Genomic DNA, 21523 nt, shown 5'->3' on the forward strand with positions numbered 1-21523 from the left:
ACGTGCATACACGAAAAATATTAAAGAAGCAATAATACATAACAAATTAGATAAACACACAACGAAACAAGGAAGAGTACTGAAACCAACTCAACAAGGTAGGGGGGGGGGAGGAGATCGAGGAACTACAAGGCAACACATCAAAATGCCACCAATATTTTCAAAAATAAAATAAAAATATAATTAATAAATATTAATTTACATTACACTAAATTATGAAAAGAAAGAAAAATTCTGAATATAATTACAAGGTGATAGAAGAATAATAAATTCACATTAAATAAATAATCTGCATGTAAATAAGGTTAATTCTGAAGTATAAATTCATTACATTCCCCCCGAGCTACACCGGTGCACCAGTTCCTTACCTTACACATTTTGAAAATATCTACATAAAATAAAACTTAAGATTAACACCAGAAAAATGGGTTCTATGGCAAATCAAGGGCCTCTGACAGCACCCAACGGAGGCTAAGTCCCCACAATACCCACATAAATAAGGACACCCGACGCATCACGTTAAAACACAAGCGAACACAAATCTCAGCCTAATGTCTTCCCACAAGATCCACATAATAAGGAGAATAGCCCAAATAAAAAAATTATATAAAATCTCAGAAGCAGTAGAAGGCTAGGACGATAAATAAGACACTCAAAACACATTAAAATAGAAAGGGCCAGTTAACTTTACATCACCGAGATCGAATAACAAAGTATGACATGAGAAGAAAAACAATGGATTGTTATCCACACGGAGCACGAACAAGATGCTGTAATCTCGGCCGATAGCAGATGCAATAATAATAAGTTTCATAACAGCGAGGCACCAGAGATAAAACAACAATGGGAAAAGGGATAATGCCAGGGCCCAAACATCTCGCGCTAGAGCTGCCCAAAAACCCTTGACTTAAACCAGCAGACGTTACAGTAATTGTTAAAATATGATGTTAATACTACGCGGAATTACACACCAAATTAAGTAAATATCACCCCAAACACCCGCTATAGAAATAAAACAAGGAATAGCAACCCAATTCAAGAAATAATTACCCATGAGAATTTAAAAAATTTTAAAGTTAATAATAATAATAATAATAATCTTTTTAAATGAAAACCTAGTGCAGCATAGCATTAGCTCGAAACACGGACAAGAAGGCCGAAATACACGAAAGGATGCCGGAAACCAAACAGAGAATCACAACACCAAACACGAATACCGCAACATCAGCGATAGATACAAAATTTTAAAAACAGTAACAGCCCTCGCATCCAGGAAATAACACAGAAAACTTACACATATACGCAGGTAAACAAAGAATACCAGGGAAAACAATGTTACACAAAGACAAGGGCGAATTTCAAAAGTTACGCAGACAATAATGACCTTCATAGCTACACATGACGTTCACTTGAAACTAGAACGCAATAACACGAAACTTAGATAAAATTCAAATCATAGTTAAAAAACGCAAACTATAATATAAATTACACACCCCAAGAAAACACCAATAAATTGGAACAGCGTACTTATAAAGAGGTCATTTGACTGAGTAACCGACGTGTTTCGAACCAGCACTAATACACTCACTAGTAATTATGTAATAAACTTACATGCTACACTTGCACAACTATACTAATATAAAAGAAGAATATTAAGGCAAGTACAGTCCCCTGCTGGGGCAGTTATACGTCCTTAGCCAATACCCGAAATTAAACCATACTTTTTTGTGTCGTTAAGAACGCCATTATTGAACAGTCAACCTTCCACACTCGTTGAAGCCAACCTGTCAACAGACACACTCAGATCAAAGCCACAAGGAGAGACACTCTTCAGCCTTGCAGCACGGCCTGGTGGGCTCTGTCAAAGCACACCTTGTTTTAATACAGCTCGCACATAGATAGCGCAAGAGTACATGTTGCTGTCCACAATAAGATCGATCACACTACTGTAGATATAATTTGCAGAAACGTTACGCGCTGTCATGTCCCAATAGCCGTTCATCCAATGAGTAGTATTACCATCCGCTAGTCACATAGTGTTGATTTCCAGTTTCAAATAGCTAATGGCAATATTACCAATGATGATATCGGCACATTATCAATAAAGCAGAGTCCAACAGTAAAATGCTTAATCCACAAAATGTTACTTGCTCGGATAGTTCACATAATTTAATAAGTGTCGCGTAGACAGTTGATAGTCCAAATAATATTACATAACAAGCGTATTTTGTAAATAACGCTACAGTCACCCCCCGCCGAAAGAGGACCCGAGGGGCCGAGATGAGGCAGGTAGCGTTCAGTCATATGCACTTGAAAAGGTACCACTCAGTTACAGAGTACCAGAGCGTCCAAGGAATTTGGCATAAATCCACCAGTTTAGTTCATTAATCAGTTAGACATAACCCCCATTGAATAACGTCTTGTACATATCATTTCATGCCAAGAGAACAAGCTTTACGAACAGTCTTACTTTATAATGGGTGACATCGAAGAAACAACACAGGGCACACATGGACTGTTCAATGTGAAGGAAGACGGAGTACCAATGGCCAGTCAGCACAGCGTGCAACACACCAGATTGTAAACAGACTCATGACTTGCAAGATTTCAGCACCAAATGTTGAACTCCAATAACACAGGGTTTTTTATATGCACGATTCCAGCTTAGCTTCTTGCAACGGCAGCACGAAAATGCGCACGAATAGCTGCAACAGGAACAAGAAAGCAGCAGTCACCACTTCGGTCCTCACACACTCATTAGGGATTTCATTGGTTCCGAATCGGGTTTCAATGACCCACTTGAAATAGTATTTTTGAAAGTTCATAGGACAGTGGTAAGCACCAACACTTACAATGACAAGAGTATTATCTCCAATATTATCTTCAAGTTTGGACACACGGGTAACACCCATGGCTTGAATAAAGTTCATTTTCCACTTCTGGCACTGATATTTGCTAACTTTTACAATATCACTACTGAATAGTACATTAGTGGAAGTAAATTACTATAATCTATATTAAAAGAAATTAAATTAGGACTAATAAATCTTGATAATCTTACCATGTTAGAATGAAGCAATCCATATATACAAAGAAAAGAGGACCTAACTTAACTGAATGTTCCCAATAATTTAATACTTAAGAAAGGGGAATAAAATATCAGGAAAATGGGGTGTAATTTAGAACACAGATGCTGGGTCATGAAATACCTAGGTAAGAAATGTACATTTTGCCCACAACAGGACCAAATATTTTAACAAGCCCAAACCAGGGTAATCAAACTCAAAATTACAAGGTCGAAGACCATTATTAAATAGTTTTCCACATTCATTTTGCAAGAAACTACTTAACATTCTTCCACACCTTACATAATTTAGCAGATGAGATAAGCGGGCCAGGAATGAGGCACAATACACATCAGAAATAAATAAACGACGGAGGATACAGGGAGGGATAAAAAGATGGATTATCACGCAGTGAAACGGAGAGAATTCACCCATAACGATCAACACATTTACATGACACAAGGTACATGATAATCTGATAACTCAGGAGAAAATGAACAGCAGAAAGATCACCATCAAGAATCAGAAAACACAGTACCCCAAATCATCCATAACCGTAATGCAGAGACCACATGGGGATCGACCCAGAATAACGAAGGCAATGGCAATAACAGGAGACTTAACCGGTATAATAAGGTGATGGGGAGTACTCAAAGTTTGTCCGCACGAGGTTACCAAGCAACAGATACCCAGGCCAACCACCACATGACAGCCGACAATTACAGCAAGGATGATGGAAAACACACCGAGAAATGAAAATGAAATAACAGCACCAGGCAGAACCAACTCAAAGCAGCATAAATAAGGTCAAATTCTAGAAACTTCCACTCCATATAAACCATCTTCGAATACAACGAGCACAGGTGTTCTACCAAAACCATCAAGTGTTCAGAGAACCTCTGGATAACCCGGGACTAAAATATGGTGGCGTAAAGACAGTCCACCCTGTGAGATTATGCCAATCCACAGACACCCTTCCAGCCAGTCGGAATTCACGGGATATAATAAGAATAAACGATGCAGACTTGATAGGTGACACGATGACAAAGCTCACGAGTTGATGGAGAAGAACCTTCAATCAGTCAATTGGGTCTCATACCTCCAATGACCGACCAAGAATTTCAGCGACTGCCCACGAACTATTCCACATGATCCCATACTCAGACCCCAGCACAGCCAGATGACGAGCAAGCGACAACATGCTGGTTTGAGCTAGATACAACCGAATTACAAGAAGAGGTAAACCAGATGACGAACAGACCAAGGCGTAAAATAAGGAGCATATAATGCAAATAAATTTGATCGAATGGAAAAAAACACTTAAACAGCAATAGGGTGCAAGGGAAACACTTCTCAGTATACAAATTGATTCACATCTGACCTATAGATACCATTTTGAAGAAATATACGAGTTCTCATATCACACAATATCCAACTAAACATGGCCGAAGCCAGTGTACATCCATGATATGACCACAAATGCCCAGACGGGCCTCAAGAAACTTCTTGGGCTAATAGTAGTGTGAACTGAATCACCTGCAAGACATCCCATACTGACTCGCAAACACCTTGCCTACACGATGACTCAAGGATTAATAAATATACCAGCCAAGACATGGACATACGATAACGGATAGGCTCGAGCTTACACTGGAGAAGACTTCACTTCAATTTCGACAACACCACACTCAAGTAAACTGACAGCACTCGCAAGAATGACTATGATGATAAAATGTATTCCCATAATCCTCAGCAAAATGAACAGGAAGGAAATAGTTAGAAGCAAATATGAATTTAAGAGCAGATTCCACGGTATTTAGATAAATGAATGAGTACCAATAAGCACATGAAAACTGCGAGACCCACAACCAAAATCCCAGAATGAAAACACGGTAAAACTAATGATTGCTTCAGCAATAAGCCAGCCATGATTCACACGGAGACTGCAGTCATGAACCCACACAACAACCAAGTGGCACCAGTAACAGAGTACGGATTTTATAATTACAGGTAGGAATGATTAAGCACCACTACATACAGTAACCAACCAGAACCAGAAAATGAAATCTCAGGAAGAATGAAAATTTACATTTAAGCACAAAGCTAAAACCAGAACTAGCAGATACCCCACATGCGTGACACTAGTCATACAGAAAATACAATAGAAGAACAGAGATACAATACACAGATGCCAGGGAAAAATGTATGCAACGGGGGAAGAAGCTCACACGTAGAGACTACTATTAACCAGTCAAACAACCCCACAGGCGTTAAAGAGGAAAACATAACCAATAAATTTAGGCCCCACCGAATTACAACTTAACCACATGCACCAAGTACCAGAAACACCACAAAAATAAACAACACCAGCACAGAACACCACATGGTAAACATTACCAGAAGAAATGGATCAGCGCATGAGAGACTTGACAGCACTACCTGACATGGAAACCTCAAATTAAATCAAAAGGTCAATATAACCTCTGATGGGCCATACAGCCATAGCCTATCACCATTTAACCAACGAAAACACCGCAGAATACACCAGAACAAGAACGCAGCCCATGGTTACCATCATGACATAAAATCCACATGAGACACGCATCAATATATCACCATTACACCATATTTTCGTACAAGAATACCACACAAGACCATGATAACAACACAATATCACCCAGGGAACATACACAGGACTCCCATAAGCCAAATAGGAACAATTTCCCATAGCGCAAGTCCCAGGTAAGTATCCACAATACCAACACCATTATTACCAACTGACATCTCACTATGTCAACAAATCTCACTACCACCAAACAAGACATGTAGAAACCAGGGCGAACAGGATCACAACCAGAAATTAGCTGAAAAGAAAGGTCTCTATGGGTCAAGATTGTACATAATTTACATACATCCACTCCGAACAGCCAGGCGGTAATACAGCCTCTGAAACAGAAATATAATAGGAACAAATTCTTCAACACATGATCTGGACCAGAAGCGAAGCTGAAACAAAGGTAAAATCTTACACGCTAAGCAATAGTTGCTACTCAATTGAACACGATCCCTTATATCTTCACATGGAGTCGATGGGCCACCATCTTAGCAACTCCTTCACTAGAAACAAGATCTACTAAAAGAAAAATATTTAATGACAACAAACACAATTTTGTTTCAGTAAAATGTGGGAGAACATTTTGTAAAATTTAATTTAGAACCAATCTCAAACAAAAATAATGCAATTCCATTCATCAGTAATAAACAATAATGGTGAAACACTCACCAAGATATCGCAGGTCCAGAATAAGAACAGCACGAGGAAAGGAACCGGATTCCATGACCCGACATGCAGCATTAACCGGAACAGGGTGAAATCAACATAATAAGGCCTCGAACATAAAGAGCACAGGGGAAAACAACAGCAAACCAGGAAGGACTCGAGCACATATGAAAACAATGAGAAAAACAGAAATTATTTAGGAACATATCAGTTTCACAAAATTTAAGACTAGCCTTAAGTTTCATATTATATGGTGCCATTCTGGTTGCCTGCCTGGCAATTCTATAGTTAGCCATTCAGCGTAGTTTCAAAACAAAAACCAAGCTCTTCTACCACAACTGCAACGCCCCTAACAATTTAACTAAATGACAAGCGTCATAGGGACGTGCGTACACGAAAAATATTAAAGGAGCAATAATACATAACAAATTAGATAAACACACAACGAAACAAGGAAGAGTGCTGGAACCAACCCAACAAGGTAGGAGAGGAGGAGATCGAGAAACTACAAGGCAACACATCAAAATGACACCAATATTTTCAAAAAATAAAATAAAAATATAATTAATAAATATTAATTTACATTACACTAAATTATGAAAAGAAAGAAAAATTCTGAAAATAATGATAAGGTGATAGAAGAATAATAAATTCACATTAAATAAATAATCTGCATGTAAATAAGGTTAATTCTGAAGTATAAATTCATTACATTCCCCCCGAGCTACACCGGTGCACTAGTCCCTTACCTTACACGTTTTGAAAATATCTACATGAAATAAAACTTAAGATTAACACCAGAAAAATGGGTTCTATGGCAAATCAAGGGCCTCTGACAGCACCCAACGGAGGCTAAGTCCCCACAATACCCACATAAATAAGGACACCCGACGCATCGCGTTAAAACACAAGGGAACACAAATCTCAGCCTAATGTCTTCCCACAAGATCCACATAATAAGGAGAATAGCCCAAATAAAAAAATTATATAAAATCTCAGAAGCAGTAGAAGGCTAGGACGATAAATAAGACACTCAAAACACATTAAAATAGAAAGGGCCAGTTAACTTTACATCACCGAGATCGAATAACAAAGTATGACATGAGAAGAAAAACAATGGATTGTTATCCACACGGAGCACGAACAAGATGCTGTAATCTCGGCCGATAGCAGATGCAATAATAATAAGTTACATAACGGCCAGGCACCAGAGATAAAACAACAATGGGAAATGAGATAACGCCAGGGCCCAAACATCTCGCGCTAGAGCTGCCCAAAAACCCTTGACTTAAACCAGCAGACGTTACAGTAATTGTTAAAATATGATGTTAATACTACGCGGAATTACACACCAAATTAAGTAAATATCACCTCAAACACCCGCTATAGAAATAAAACAAGGAATAGCAACCCAATCCAAGAAATAATTACCCATGAGAATTTAAAAATGTATAAAGTTAATAATAATAATAATAATAATAATAATAATAATAATAATAATAATAATAATAATAATCTTTTAAAATGAAAACCTAGTGCAGCATAGCATTAGCTCGAAACACGGACAAGAAGGCCGAAATACACGAAAGGATGCCGGAAACCAAACAGATAATCACAACACCAAACACGAATACCGCAACATCAGCGATAGATACAAAATTTTAAAAACAGTAACAGCACTCGCATCCAGGAAATAACACAGAAAACTTACACATATACGCAGGTAAACAAAGAATATGAGGGAAAACAATGTTACACAAAGGCAAGGGCGAATTTCAAAAGTTACGCAGACAATAATGACCTTCATAGCTACACATGACGTTCACTTGAAACTAGAACGCAATAACACGAAACTTAGATAAAATTCAAATCATAGTTAAAAAACGCAAACTATAATATAAATTACGTACCCCAAGAAAACAACATTAACAGCAAAAAATAGGCACAGCGTACTGATAAAGAGGTCATTTGACTGAGTAACCGACGTGTTTCGAAGCAACACTAATACACTCACTAGTAATTATGTAATAAACTTACATGCTACACTACACAACTATACTAATATAAAAGAAAAATATTAAGGCAAGTACATTCCCCTGCTGGGGCAGTTATACGTCCTTAGCCAATACCCGAAGGTAAAACCATAGTTTTTTGTGTCGGTAAGCACGCCATTATTGAGCAGTCAACCTTCCACACTCGTTGAAGCATCGCGCTCCATTATGACTGCGCTAATACGCCTTCTTAATACAGATATATGAGCGATATGGGCCTAGTTCTCATTTCTACCACCGAGCGCTGCTTCGCTGGCATTGAAACACGATTGTTCATAACAACACACGTTAAGTGTTTTGTATATTTCTGTTCCAATATAAAGCTTTCACTCAATAAACATATTTGAATCGCACCTTACACCTTAATAAAGACATTCAGTGTAGAACGCACCCTTCCGCAGCGGAAAAACCGTACAAAATAATGTTAACGTTAGGTTTTAAATACTGTAGAAAATAAATATAATCACACACTTTTCTGTTTAAGTGTTTCCCGTTCTCGGGTTTAAATCTTTCAAAGATCTCTGTTATTGATGTGGCTATGTTATTTAAGAATACAGGAATAGCACACTCGCAAATAACTTCACTCAACTATGAATGTCCGATTTCAGAAAAAGTAAAGTGAGGAAAATCACGCAACACAGACACTAAATAGTCACTCATAGACGCAACAGGATTTTTATGCTCAAATGGTTGTGCTTTCAATACAAAATCATGAATAACATTCAAAATCCACAGTGGCAAATCAGATGGGTACTGCAGCCTGCTGTTTTAATCTCTTTTATATGAGTAAGTCAAGTCCATTAGCACTGTTGAATACCTTGGTCTTTTCAAAAGAATCAAGCATCTTGTCCGGCTGCAATGTTGCTACATTTGTGCTACTGACACGTATGTCGAATCAATTTTTCATCGATAACTTTTATTTGACAGCGGTACTTGCACAAGAAATCGTGCATATCTGTATACGAATCATCTTTTAAATATTATAGGGCAGTTATTACTTCAGTCATAAAAATATATTTCGCATGCAGCACATTCATTTCCTTAAACTTAGACGGCTCGATGTTTTTGCATGTAAATGGACCGGTTCCACAGTTTCATTTGATTGCATCTGATACAGTTTCTTGATAAAATCACCATTTATATCCAGGGAACCATCAAACATAGATCTTTCGAGTAAAGAATTTCTTACTTTTCAGAATGTGCCATTTGTCGAAAGCAAGAAGAGGCATTTCACTATCAACAGGACGGATAATCAGTTTTACGTGTTTTGAAGAAGACATTCTTCTTATCATGCTAACATTAGTCTTATGAATGTCACTCACAATGCACAACACGAAAAAACCGCAAGCTTCGACTTCCTTTATTGTTTTGAGTGTTAAAGTATGCAAGCTCTGTTCCTAAAATCCTCTTAAAGAAGAAAAATGCTGCTGTAACCTTTATTTGTAGTCACAGAAGAAATTATAAAACAGAAAAGGTTATTAACTAGGGTAATTCGAGTTCTACTTTCGCTTGGATGACGGTCATCTTGAGTAGTTTTTATTCGCTCAGCGTGGAAAGAAGGTGTCGAGTTTCTTGTTGTATAACATCTGCTGTTCTATCACAATCTCTCTGCTTCATTTAGGCACTGACTTTCTGCTGAAAGACACTCCTTTACTAAGAGTGTTACTATTCCAGTCTCGCAGTTTATATTTCCTATGTAGCGTGTGAGTGTGGATTTATTCGGCGTGGCAAACATATCGTTTCGATGATCTTGAATTGAAATTCGGCGAGAATCCTTTCTTCAACTAACATTTAGCCATTTATGACGTTGCTCGTCAAGAGGAAATTCATGAAACGACATCCCACTTTCCAATCTGCTTTTCATCTTACATTAAGGCACACAACAGTAAGCAATATTATGTACATAAACATTAAAACGGTTTACGACCGATGAAATAACCCAATAAGGTAAATACAGGCTCCATTTACACCAGTACTCTTAGCAATGATCACTGAGCGTGTCTCATCAAGCAGACTGATGCCAGCTTCTCAGCGCTCCAAGCCGTGTTCGCTCGTTTATATGTGTGACCGGGCGAATGAGATGGCGTATTAGCGCAGTTATAGCAGAGGGCGATGGTTGAAGCCAACCAGTCAACAGACACACTCAGATCAAGGCCACAAGGAGCGAAACTCTTCAGCCTCGCAGCACGCCCTGGTGGGCTCCGTCAAAGCACACCTTATGGTAATACAGCTCGCACATAGATAGCGCAAAAGCGACATGTTGCTGTCCACAATACGATCGATCACACTAGATATAACTTGCAGAAACGTTACGCGCTGTCATGTCCCAATAGCCGTAGATCCAATGGGTAGTATTACCATCCACTAGTCACATAGTGTTGAATTCCAGTTTCAAATAGCTAATGGCAATATTACCAATGATGATAACGGCACATTATCAATAAAGCAGAGTCCAACGGTAAAATCCACAAAATGTTACTTGCTCGGATAGTTCACACAATTTTATAAGTGTCGCGTAGACAGTTGATAGTCCAAATAATATTACATAACAAGCGTATTTTGTAAATAACGCTACACTGGTGATATTGTGCTAGACGATAATTTGAAGTGCCTGGAAGTATAATACTAGACATGTAAAAGAAGCAAGCAAAGGAAAATATATAGTAAGGAGGGATATGTGTTTTTAAGAGAGAATCTCAGTATTGTACCAGGAAATGATTGCTGGCCAGAGCATGGGAAGGATCTCAGGTAGTGTTCGGTTTCTTATTGGAGCAGGTACAGAGATGGATAGTATCGCAGGGCGAATAATAGATGGTAAATCTTTTTGTTAAAAAATTTGTTAAAAATATTCACAAAAAAATCACCTTGCAATTGGAATTTCAAACTCAAATTTCCAACCAATATTTTCCAAAAAGTGCAAAATAAAAGATCGATGTTATTATCTTCTGAGACGTCTATTTGCTTCGGAATGTCCAAAATAAATATCACACTTTTATAGATCATATACACCCTATAGTTCATCTAATATGAATTCAAATACAAACATATCACTTTGCACCTTGAGTTTCATCAAGTTCATCATCACTTATGGTGCTGACCTACAGTCTTTCTAATATTTTGAACATAAAATGAGCACACACTGTCATGAATAAGTTGATAGTTTAAATGAAAATATTTGATTACTGTACTTACTGTATGTCCCTACAGTTCATTTAAGTTAAAAATATAATAAAATAGTGCACTTGCAAATCCTAAAGTTCATCTATGTGAAATAAATTCAAGTAATTAATGATTTAAAAAAAGGAATTTACAGTTTAAAAGCAAGATATAAACCTTCCTCGAATGATTCTAAATTGCAAATTACAAGCTGAAATTCACACGGAGCTCTTGTTGGAGCACTGGAATTAACTGAGTGCGTTGTTAAAAGTCAGTCAGTAGGATTACTCACTCAGACTATGAAGAGATCACCTGGAATATGCTTACAAGTGTTGGTGTGGTGCTGTACTGTGGCTCGGTGCCTGGAACATTCCGCAGCGTGCAGCCAAGGCTCGAACTCAGCACCGGCGGCGTTCAGTGAAGATACCACGTTAATCTCTCTCGTCGACGTCCCTCGATGGGTACCATAACTGAAGAAACCACGTAAATCCCACGTTGGAAATGACGTTCAAAGCAGCAGAATCTCACAGCACTTTGCCAAGATTTCCGTTGTTCTTTGAGGTAATGTCGGAACACGGAAAGTTCAATTGGCACTATAGAGCTCTCAAATATCACCAGAATTGATATAATACACCGACACAAGTTTCTATCCACAGTTCTATTCTCATATTAATTTTACGGAGTTGAATTAGAATTCACAGTCCATGCTACCGTATGGTTTGTAAGTCAAGTTAATGGAGTAAGGACTTACAATCGTTTTCACTACGGAAAACACAGTTTTTATATACAGACAGTTTATGAAATTAAGATTTAACACTGTCACATTTCATAATTGTCAATAATTATGTCTGAGGTTCGACCGTAGAATAATAATCACAGTCCATAAGCACTTGAAAAATGTTATTAACAACAGTCTCTACACCAATCTCTGAAATAACACTGTTCATAAATTAAGACGATTTTATGGCTGGATTTGCAACACACGAGTCTGTACTACTTAATGTCGGCATAAAAAGGTTCTTAATGTTCACTGAGTTTCTCGTAGGATCGATCGAAAGATCGAGAAAATGCACACAAAAAATAGTCAATTCTAGCCCTGTTATTGGACGAATGTCTAGTGAAATAATGTCTCACAAAGTTCACTATTGTATTATTGTAGGAGAAATACGTCTCAGAATGCTTGAAATGATCTCAAATTAGGACTTTAGTTCACCACACGCAATGACTTAGAATATTGTCACAGTTCAAAGATACAGTTCAGAATTACGTAAAATGGCAAAGTTCACAATGTCGAATTCTGATGAATGAAATACTTGACACTTCAATTCACTATTTATATTATAGCTTCACTCAGTTAACACAATTCTAAGTATTATATTACGACAATTTAGTTGGAGAAACTTTTAGAATATTTCCTTCGTCGCGGCGCGGCAGAAACTTTACTTACGACGTCTTCGCACTATTTTCAAAGCGTTCGAGTGTGACCACTACTATGTCCTCGCGAATCGCGACGGAGCATACTGTCCTTCATAATTGCAGAACACACACACACTTGCCATAACCTTGGTTCACTGACCTATTTATACCTGTCTGCGAGCAGCGATCGGAATCAGGTGATGAAGGGGTGATAATTCCTTCCAAACTTTAACTTATTATATTTCGAAAACCACTGGACGGACTGATCTCAAATTTGCAGGTTTCACTTCCAGAATATTGGCTACAAATCAGCGTTGGTCTCATGTTAATTGGTTCAGGCGTTAAAAAGTTCATAAAATAATTTTCGAGAGAATTCTGAAGGGGAGGGAAGCTACAGGCAGTGGTGACGTCACTTGACCTTGCTCGATTTGCGTTCTCCCTCACGCAGCGCAGTGAGAACGAGAACCTTCTCTCACACAGCTGTTCATGCATCGAAACTTAATTGTACGCTCTTAAATAAAATTTATAACTCGTATGTGCCTATGCCTTCCTGGTTCAGTATCCATGTAAAGACTCGTATGCATAGTAAAGCGCTGGCATTCTTTGCTTAATGTGTCGTGGCAATGTGTAGTATTCTTAAAGAAGTTGTGATTTCGGGATGAGTGGAGTAGCGACAAGTGAAAATTTCTTCAAAAGATATTTTTTAGTCATCACGTGTCTCCGTATTTCAATGGTGGTTCTCCAGATTCTATAAGTAAAGCATTACTTGGAGTTGTTGGAAGGGTTCGAAATTGTAATGTTGTGAGGTGCCGCAAATTAGTGGCTGACGCCATATCAATTATATGCGCACCATAGTCCATATATGATCGGAGTGTGGCTCTGTATAAGGAGAGAGCTATCACAGGGTCCGCTCCCCAATTGCTGCGTGTGACAGTTTTTAGCACGTTTAAGTATCCACTTGCTTTATGATGTAAATGTTGAATATGATGGGTCCAAGTTAATTTGTGGTCTAAGGTTAAGTCAAGATATTTTTGTTGTGTGCGAATAGGAATAGCACACTCATCAAAAACAAGAGGGGATCGATTGTAACTACGCCGATGGGTGTAAATCACAGTTGAACACTTTGATGTTGTAAGTTGAAGGCCATGTGATTCTAGCCACGAGGCTGCTTCGCTCATGAGGTGCGACGTGTGATCCCTACATGTATCTATGTGGTTTTGGGGAAAATGCAGAACCGTTATAAATTATTGGTATTATTGGTATTATAAATTTACTCATTCGGGACAAATATTTCAGGTTCCCTGTGGGAATCAACATCTTTATCATCTGATGGCCAAGCAGGCATCAATTTTTGATAATGAGACAAAGTCTCTTAGTGCACTGGCACTGCCGGTGGCTCCAAGTAGCCTACTGTGGCCTCTTCGGTGTGCACTAGCCATGCGTCTTGGTGGGTATGCTATGTACCAACTGATGAGCCCAACTTAGCACACGGGGGCGAAACGCTGGTAACCACGAATGAGTTAGCTGGAAAATTTATAATGTCCAATAACGGACCATTTATATTGGTATTATGTGAGTAAGTGTCGTAAAATATGGATAAAACCATGTGGGAGATGTCTTGAAGAGAGGCGATCCCATAACATGTGGAGAAGGATAGAGCCATATGCTCCTTTGATGTCTAAGGATGTTGCTGTAGTACAGTGTCGTCGGGTCTTTGCCAGAAGTATATCTATTGGAAGGGTATTTACAGCATCGTGAGAGCTGCGCCCTTTGGGACAAGTTAATAGTACTGTAACACCCACATGAATCTCTGTAATAGTATTTTATGGAACCTTTTCTGGAGACACGATCCTAGTACGATGAAAGTCAGAGGCTATCTTATGTGGCTTAAGGACAGGTACGTGGAGGCGTTTCAGGTGTGGATAAAATGTTGTTATAATAATTGATGAGCACATTTTTAGCACCCGAAGCTAACTATTGAATCATCCTGTAGGTTGCATAATCATGTCTGCGGACAGAATGAGAAGATTTGAGTAAGACCGCTTCCAGTTCGTTGGGTTTAATGGTTTGTATTAATGTGGAGGAATCGGTGTAGGGCGATTGGCCTATATTTGATAAGGCAATAGCATGTACAACAAAATCTGTGGTGTGAAGAGTAAAAAAGGCGTTAGAACATTATGCGGTATTGTCACAGATCCTGCATGTTGTAAAGCACGTGTGAGAGATCGGACGGCATCCATATCTGCGTTACAGTGGTGGATATTGTTAAAGACGAAATGCAATTCTTCCAAGCTTCTCGTCGTTTGACATAAAGACGCGTCGAGAATAAGCTATATGGTTTTTTGAGGTATAATAATTGTGAGGCGTTAAATATTTCCGATACAGTTGGAATAATCGTCGTCGCTTTTGTATACTTTGTTGGCGTTCATTATCCCACCATCGCAGGCGGCAAGGTTGACGTGTATTGACTATCATGAAGTGGTGGTATATACTTATATAACGAAATAGTATATTGAGAAGAGAATCATATGTTACCGGTAACGTAACATTTGACATGGAACTGAGTTGTGTCTCTGTGTAAGTAGTGAAGGTAGTTGCGTCAAAATTTTTCAGGAATCGGATGTTACTGGTACCAATGGGGGCAATAAACGATGGGTTCAGTCTTCCCAGTCCATACGTGATGGTGATGGGGAAATGGTCACTTGTGTATGTGTCTGCTAATGTATACCAAGTTGTTATTGATACTGTTACCGGGTTTTTGTGAATCACAGAGTTGAAAGAATGTGTGGGCATGAGTGGGTCGACATAAAACAGACAAAAGATAAATTTAAAACTCTAAAATTAGAGCTATATTTCTTTTCTGTGCTATTTTGGTTTCTTTTCAGATGTTAAATTTTAACAAACAACTCGCTTAGCGAAAAAAAATTTCAGTTACAGAACCACCTCATTAGTTTAGGTACAATGTAGGAAAAATCAGAATAATCAACAAATTGCCAATTAACACTCTGAAGCTTAAAGCTCCCAATTAACATGTGACTTGAGTTCCACTCAGATCTCCCATGTTTGTCTAGGAGACTTCTCTCCAAACCTTATAACACTGCAGCCTTCCAAAGGCACCATTCAATTTTAAAATTAAAGTTTACATTTTCAGAAATGTCCAGCCCTATCAAAGGCACGGCCAACAATTTACAATTCAAACAGCATTCACTGTATTAGATTCTCAGCAAAAAAGAATGGGAAAAGTTTAACAGGAGTATCGAGTACCCATTCTAGCAGGCCTTTGTGGAAAACAACAGCTCAAGTTACTGGCAAGGTGGACACTTGCGCTCCTTATGGCCCGAAGTTACAGAGTCTAAGCCTATTCTACTGAGGTGACTAGATGGAGAGAATATTTAAGTTACAAATATTACAAAATGTAGAAGTTTACAAAATCATTATAATAATTGTTACCAAGTTTCCGTGGATCACAGAGAGGTGAAAGAAGGTGCGGGACTGAATGGGTCTGTCTACGATAGTCAAAGATTAACTTTAAAACAAAGGTTATATTTCTCTTCAGATATTCAATTTTAACAAACAACAAGATTTCAGGTACAGAGCTAGTTTTGTACAAAATAGAAAAAACGGAAAAACCAAGAATTGGTAAGCTACAATTTGAGCTACAAGCTCATAATTAATAAAGGTCCCAACACTACTAATATTGCGTTTAGTTAGATAGTCATGGAGACGAATCTCTCAATTTCCTTCACGGGAAATTCTAAATCACAATTTTGAAGAGCACTTTGCTCCAAAGGTTACAAAAGGCACCACACAGTATTACACAAATATATAATACATTACATAAGAGCCTCTATGCTCTATAACTCAACCAAGGAGACTGCGCTCCGCCTACTCAATGCAACTTGTACCTTTTACACTAGAGATTAGTGCGTCCTTGCTCAGTAAAATTACACTTTCAGGCCCCTCTAGACACAACCTACAATTTACAAGACCATATCAATTGCTTTTTAAGTTTACTGGTCCTTTATGGAAATCAACAGTTCAATTACTGGCCCCAAAACAAAATGTATGGAGACGGACACTTTCGCTCCTTGAAATCAAGATGTTAAAATCCTACTTGGGTTTGTGGCCCGAGGATGCAGAGGCTAATCCCAAACTACTAAGGTGACTAGATGGACAAGTTAATTTACAATTTACAAGAGAAAAGCAGTTACAAAATCGTAGTCACCTCAAGATTAATTGAAGGGCAATTCGAGAGGGTAACACACTCTCTATCCCCGGTTTTCAGTTAAGTACTTTTGACTTACTTGAACTTTTACATGAGAAAGAAGAAAGTTTACATGTTAGAAAATTGACTGTTACATAGTTAAAGATAGGAACCTTCCCCTCGAATCAGCTTGCGGAGATGACTACAGAGATAGAAAAATGCTGCGCTATTACCTTAGCCTCCTCTCTAAACACACACACATACTCAGCAACGCGACGATCAATAAGACAAGGTAGCTCGAAAAGGCGTCAGCTCTTATATCCGAGAGGAAGGTTTGAGAAGGCTCTGGACAGTGGCAGTTAAAATAGGCACAAGAAGCGTTTAATTGGCTGAAAATTAAATACACAAAATTTTCGATTGGCCAGAATCCAACGTTGGCAGGATGAGTAAGAAGTGTTGCAAAGCTTGAAGTATCAAAAATAGGAAATTATACAGGTGAAAAAGGTGAACTCTAAATATCCTCTCCGTGGCTTGGTTGCTGACCAAATCAGTGACAGGGGTTAAGAAATCCAAAATAATACATGAGCCATAAAATCTGGGGGCAAGCTTTCCCGCAGGTACAAATTTTTTTAAATTTGTGGGCCTCCGTCCTCGATCATAAACCTTTTCATGAGAAGCTTTACAGTTACTCTTTGCCTTCTTCCATAGATCTCTAATATTACCGGGAATATTTCAAGACTCCGTCTCTAATTCAAATTTGACATGTTCCAGATAAAGGCGGAACTTCTCTAGGGGAAGCAATACTGTCAAACCCTCAAGTTCATAGATAGAATTTTTATTTTCTTGAGCCGATAAGGTCCTAGAAGCATAGGCGATGGGCCGCCTTCCGAGTTCAGTTTCCTGAAGAAGGACAGCGGCAACAGCAGATGAAGAGGCATCCGTTTGGACTATGAATTTCTTAAAGAAATCGGGCATGGCTAATACAGGGGCGTTACAGAGAGCTAATTTCAGGTCTACAAAAGCGGCTTGCTGAGACGGCCCCCATTCAAATTTGACGCCTTTCCTATGCAGTAAGTTCAGGGGCGCCGCCCTATTAGCGAAGTTAGGAATAAATTTCGTGAAGAAATTCACCATGCCTATGAATCTGGCAATGCCTTTGATGTCCTTAGAAGGCTTGAAGATACGAATAGCCTGAGTTCTGGAATGGTCTATGGAAACACCATCGGGCGACACAATATGCCCTAAGAATGACATAGAAGGCAAAAGCAAAAGCTACCTTAGATAGTTTGACAGTCAATCCAGCCTTCCGAAGGCGATTGAGGACTTCCTTCAGATGATATAAATGTTCTTCAAAGGTCTCAGAACACACGACGACATTATCGAGATAATGATACAGATATTGGAATTTGATATCAGAGAAGACCCTATCTAGCAGTCTAGTAAGAACAGCTGCCTCCGTGGGGAGACCGAAAGGTACACGGTTTTATCCATACAAGCTCCAATCCTTGGCGAAAGCCGTTAGATATTTCGATTCTTCAGCTAGAGGTATGTCTGATTAAGATCAAGGACTTGGCCTTTCGAAACCGTGAAAAACAAGAGTGAAGATCAGGAAGGGGCTCAGATTGTAACACCACCTTACGGTTCAAAGCCCTGTAATCAATAACAGGCCTGAAGCCACCTTGGAGTTTCGGCACAAGAAAAATGGGCGGTGAATACGCCGACTTAGAAGGTCGAATAATACCAACCTTTAACATCTGATCGATGATTTCCTTAAGAACTTTCATTCTAGGTGGGGACAGCCTATAAGGCGGAAACCTAACTAGAATAGAATCGGTTAACTCAATCTTATATTCAATAATGTCAGTAATGCCAAGGGTATTTGAAAATACATCAGGAAAGGACTGACACAACCTTCTAAAACTTTCAGCCTGTTCCTCAGGTAGATGCCTAAGATATAAAAACAGATGGACATGACACAGAATTACATGTCAAAACGGCAATATTACAGTTACTAGCAAACTTGAAGGTGCACGGCTTGCTCTGAATATCGAGCACAAGGCCAGTAATAGACATGAAATCGGCCCCCAATATTACAGGCAAGACAATTGTTTAGCTACAAACAACTTAATCTTCCAAGTAAACTTTGAAATGCGAACTTTAGCAAAAATGAAACCTAAAATTTCTAATGGAGATGAGTTTTCCGAAACAAATTTCATAGAGGAGATACAATAATCCGGAAATTTACAAGAAGTTTTAAATTCAGAATACCACTCCTCAGAAATAATGGAACTAACACTTCCTGAGTCTAATAGGGCCGTGACTGGTTCGTTATTTACTTCAATTTTCAGAAATGGCACGAATCCAATGGTTTTGCCCGCAATCCTGAGGCATTCTCTAGGGCATTCAAATGACAAATTAGAAGAAATTTCATCATTAACAGAATTTTTACTTGGTTAAACGGGAGCTGAGCCTCGGCAAGGCGAACATGCTGACTCAGCCGATGATACTATTAATTTCCTATTATCAGGGTTAGCGGAGGTAGCACCAGAAGTTGAGCAAGATGTGGTGCTGTTATGATTAGTGCAAATCTTAGCAAGATGAGAAAAGGAGCCGCATTTAAAGCAACCTCGAGATGGACCTGCTCCATTCCTAGTCCCACTAGATTTTATCAAGTGGTATTTGTATCAAGGATGTTCGGTTGATCCACATGCACAACACTAGCGAGTGGGAAAAGTTTGGCCAGGTGGTGGCCGAGAATTTTTAGAAAACGGAGGGGGCCCTTTGGCGACTCGTAACGTATTGGCGTACCTTACTCCTTCGGCTGACACCGCCATTGACTCGAATTCCGAGAAGGTTTGAGGTCGAGATGCCTTCAACAATCATCTGCACAATGTGGTCTTCAGGGAAATGAAGAGCGAATACCCTGGTTTAAAAATTAATATCCTGAATAAAATATGCCAGGTTTTCATCCAACCTCTGCACGCTAAAGTAGTACTTTTGGATTAACGTGACATTTTATAACAAGTAATTCATTTGGTGTTCAGTAGATTACGTTTTCTAGGTTAAGTTGGCTAGCTACGTGTACTTACTTTCCAATTTAGGTTTAGGAAATATCTGTAGGTTCGTTGGTATAATACTTACAAAAGCAGATTATCATAAGGAGTTGTAACTCATTGTAATTTCCACCGCTACCTTTCCGATATTTCGTACAGATATCCGTTGAAACTACCACGAAGGTAATAATTTATTACATTAAATAACACGATAAACCTGTAAACATCGATTTAAAGAGAAGATGATTTCACTAGATAATTACGGTACTTAACAGTTTTTGGATTGTTGACGATTGTTGCTACATGCACATGATAGTTGTGAAAATAAATACAAAGTCAGCTGATTCATTATTCCAAAAATTTGTAGTCTTAGTTCCTTGCATACTTTGTACTTTCCACCTTCGTTTATTCATCGAGTAAAAGTTTATAATGAAATTCCTATATCCCAATAATATTGCACTTCAAGCCCCCCGCGTGGTTTTGATAGAAATTATAGTAGACAACCTCTTATTCTCAGCATTGAAGGACACTTATTCTCCGTCCCGCGTAGTAGGGAAAATAACACTAATCCACGAGCGGTAAAAGTTCATATAATCACACTTCAGCTGAAAATTGTAGTGTAGTGTAGATACATTGTAGTGTAGATGCAGTATATTTAGATAGTGCCGTATCCTGCCTGCTATATTCATGTGTTATCTTTCGTGTGTATCTATTAGAGCGTAGTACTAATAATAATCTGTCTAAGCATTTAGCTTTGTTTGTAAACTTTGAGTACAGTAGTTCTTGCAAATTTCATTTCTGTTTGTGCTTAGTAGTGACAAACGGTACAGGTATTGTAATTAGGATACGTCTGTAAGTAGTTTAAAAAGTGACTGTAGTGTATTGTACAGTAGTATATGAGTAATATCCTATTAGAAGTGTGCTTATTTTATTATTGTAAAATATTTGTGTAGTACTGGTGTAGTAGAGGTCTCCGTAGAAACTCTTACTAATATTCTGCTGTTGTAATTAGGATATGCTTAATTGCAGTTTGGAATTGTGTAGTTCTTGTGTATTCCTTTCGATATTCAATAATTAACAGCAGTTTTTATCCTGTTAGGGGTTGTAGGATAAAAATAGAGTACAACTAAGTAGTATTGTCGTGTAGTCTTATATTAATTACCTTATTGTCGTGTGATCTTTGAGTACTATCCCAGACAATATATCCCTCCGTTCATTTATTTTTGCAAATAAGTTATTTTATTTTTTTCGTAAAGAATGGCTAAGGAGCGCGAGTGTACGAACTGTGGGTGTGGCGA

General features: G+C 38.5%; 1 long non-coding RNA gene across 1 annotated transcript; it reads right to left on the reverse strand.

The window, feature by feature from the left end:
- Nucleotides 1-212: 212 nt before the first annotated feature.
- Nucleotides 213-8551, reverse strand: LOC137501561 (uncharacterized). Its single transcript, XR_011018612.1, has 3 exons — nucleotides 8475-8551; nucleotides 6349-6501; nucleotides 213-2705 (listed from the first exon to the last, which is right to left on the reverse strand). It is a non-coding gene; the product is annotated as an uncharacterized lncRNA (long non-coding RNA).
- Between the last annotated feature and the right edge of the window lie 12972 nt (nucleotides 8552-21523).

The sequence above is a fragment of the Anabrus simplex genome, chromosome 7 (assembly GCF_040414725.1).
Source record: "Anabrus simplex isolate iqAnaSimp1 chromosome 7, ASM4041472v1, whole genome shotgun sequence".
Taxonomy (NCBI): domain Eukaryota; kingdom Metazoa; phylum Arthropoda; class Insecta; order Orthoptera; family Tettigoniidae; genus Anabrus; species Anabrus simplex.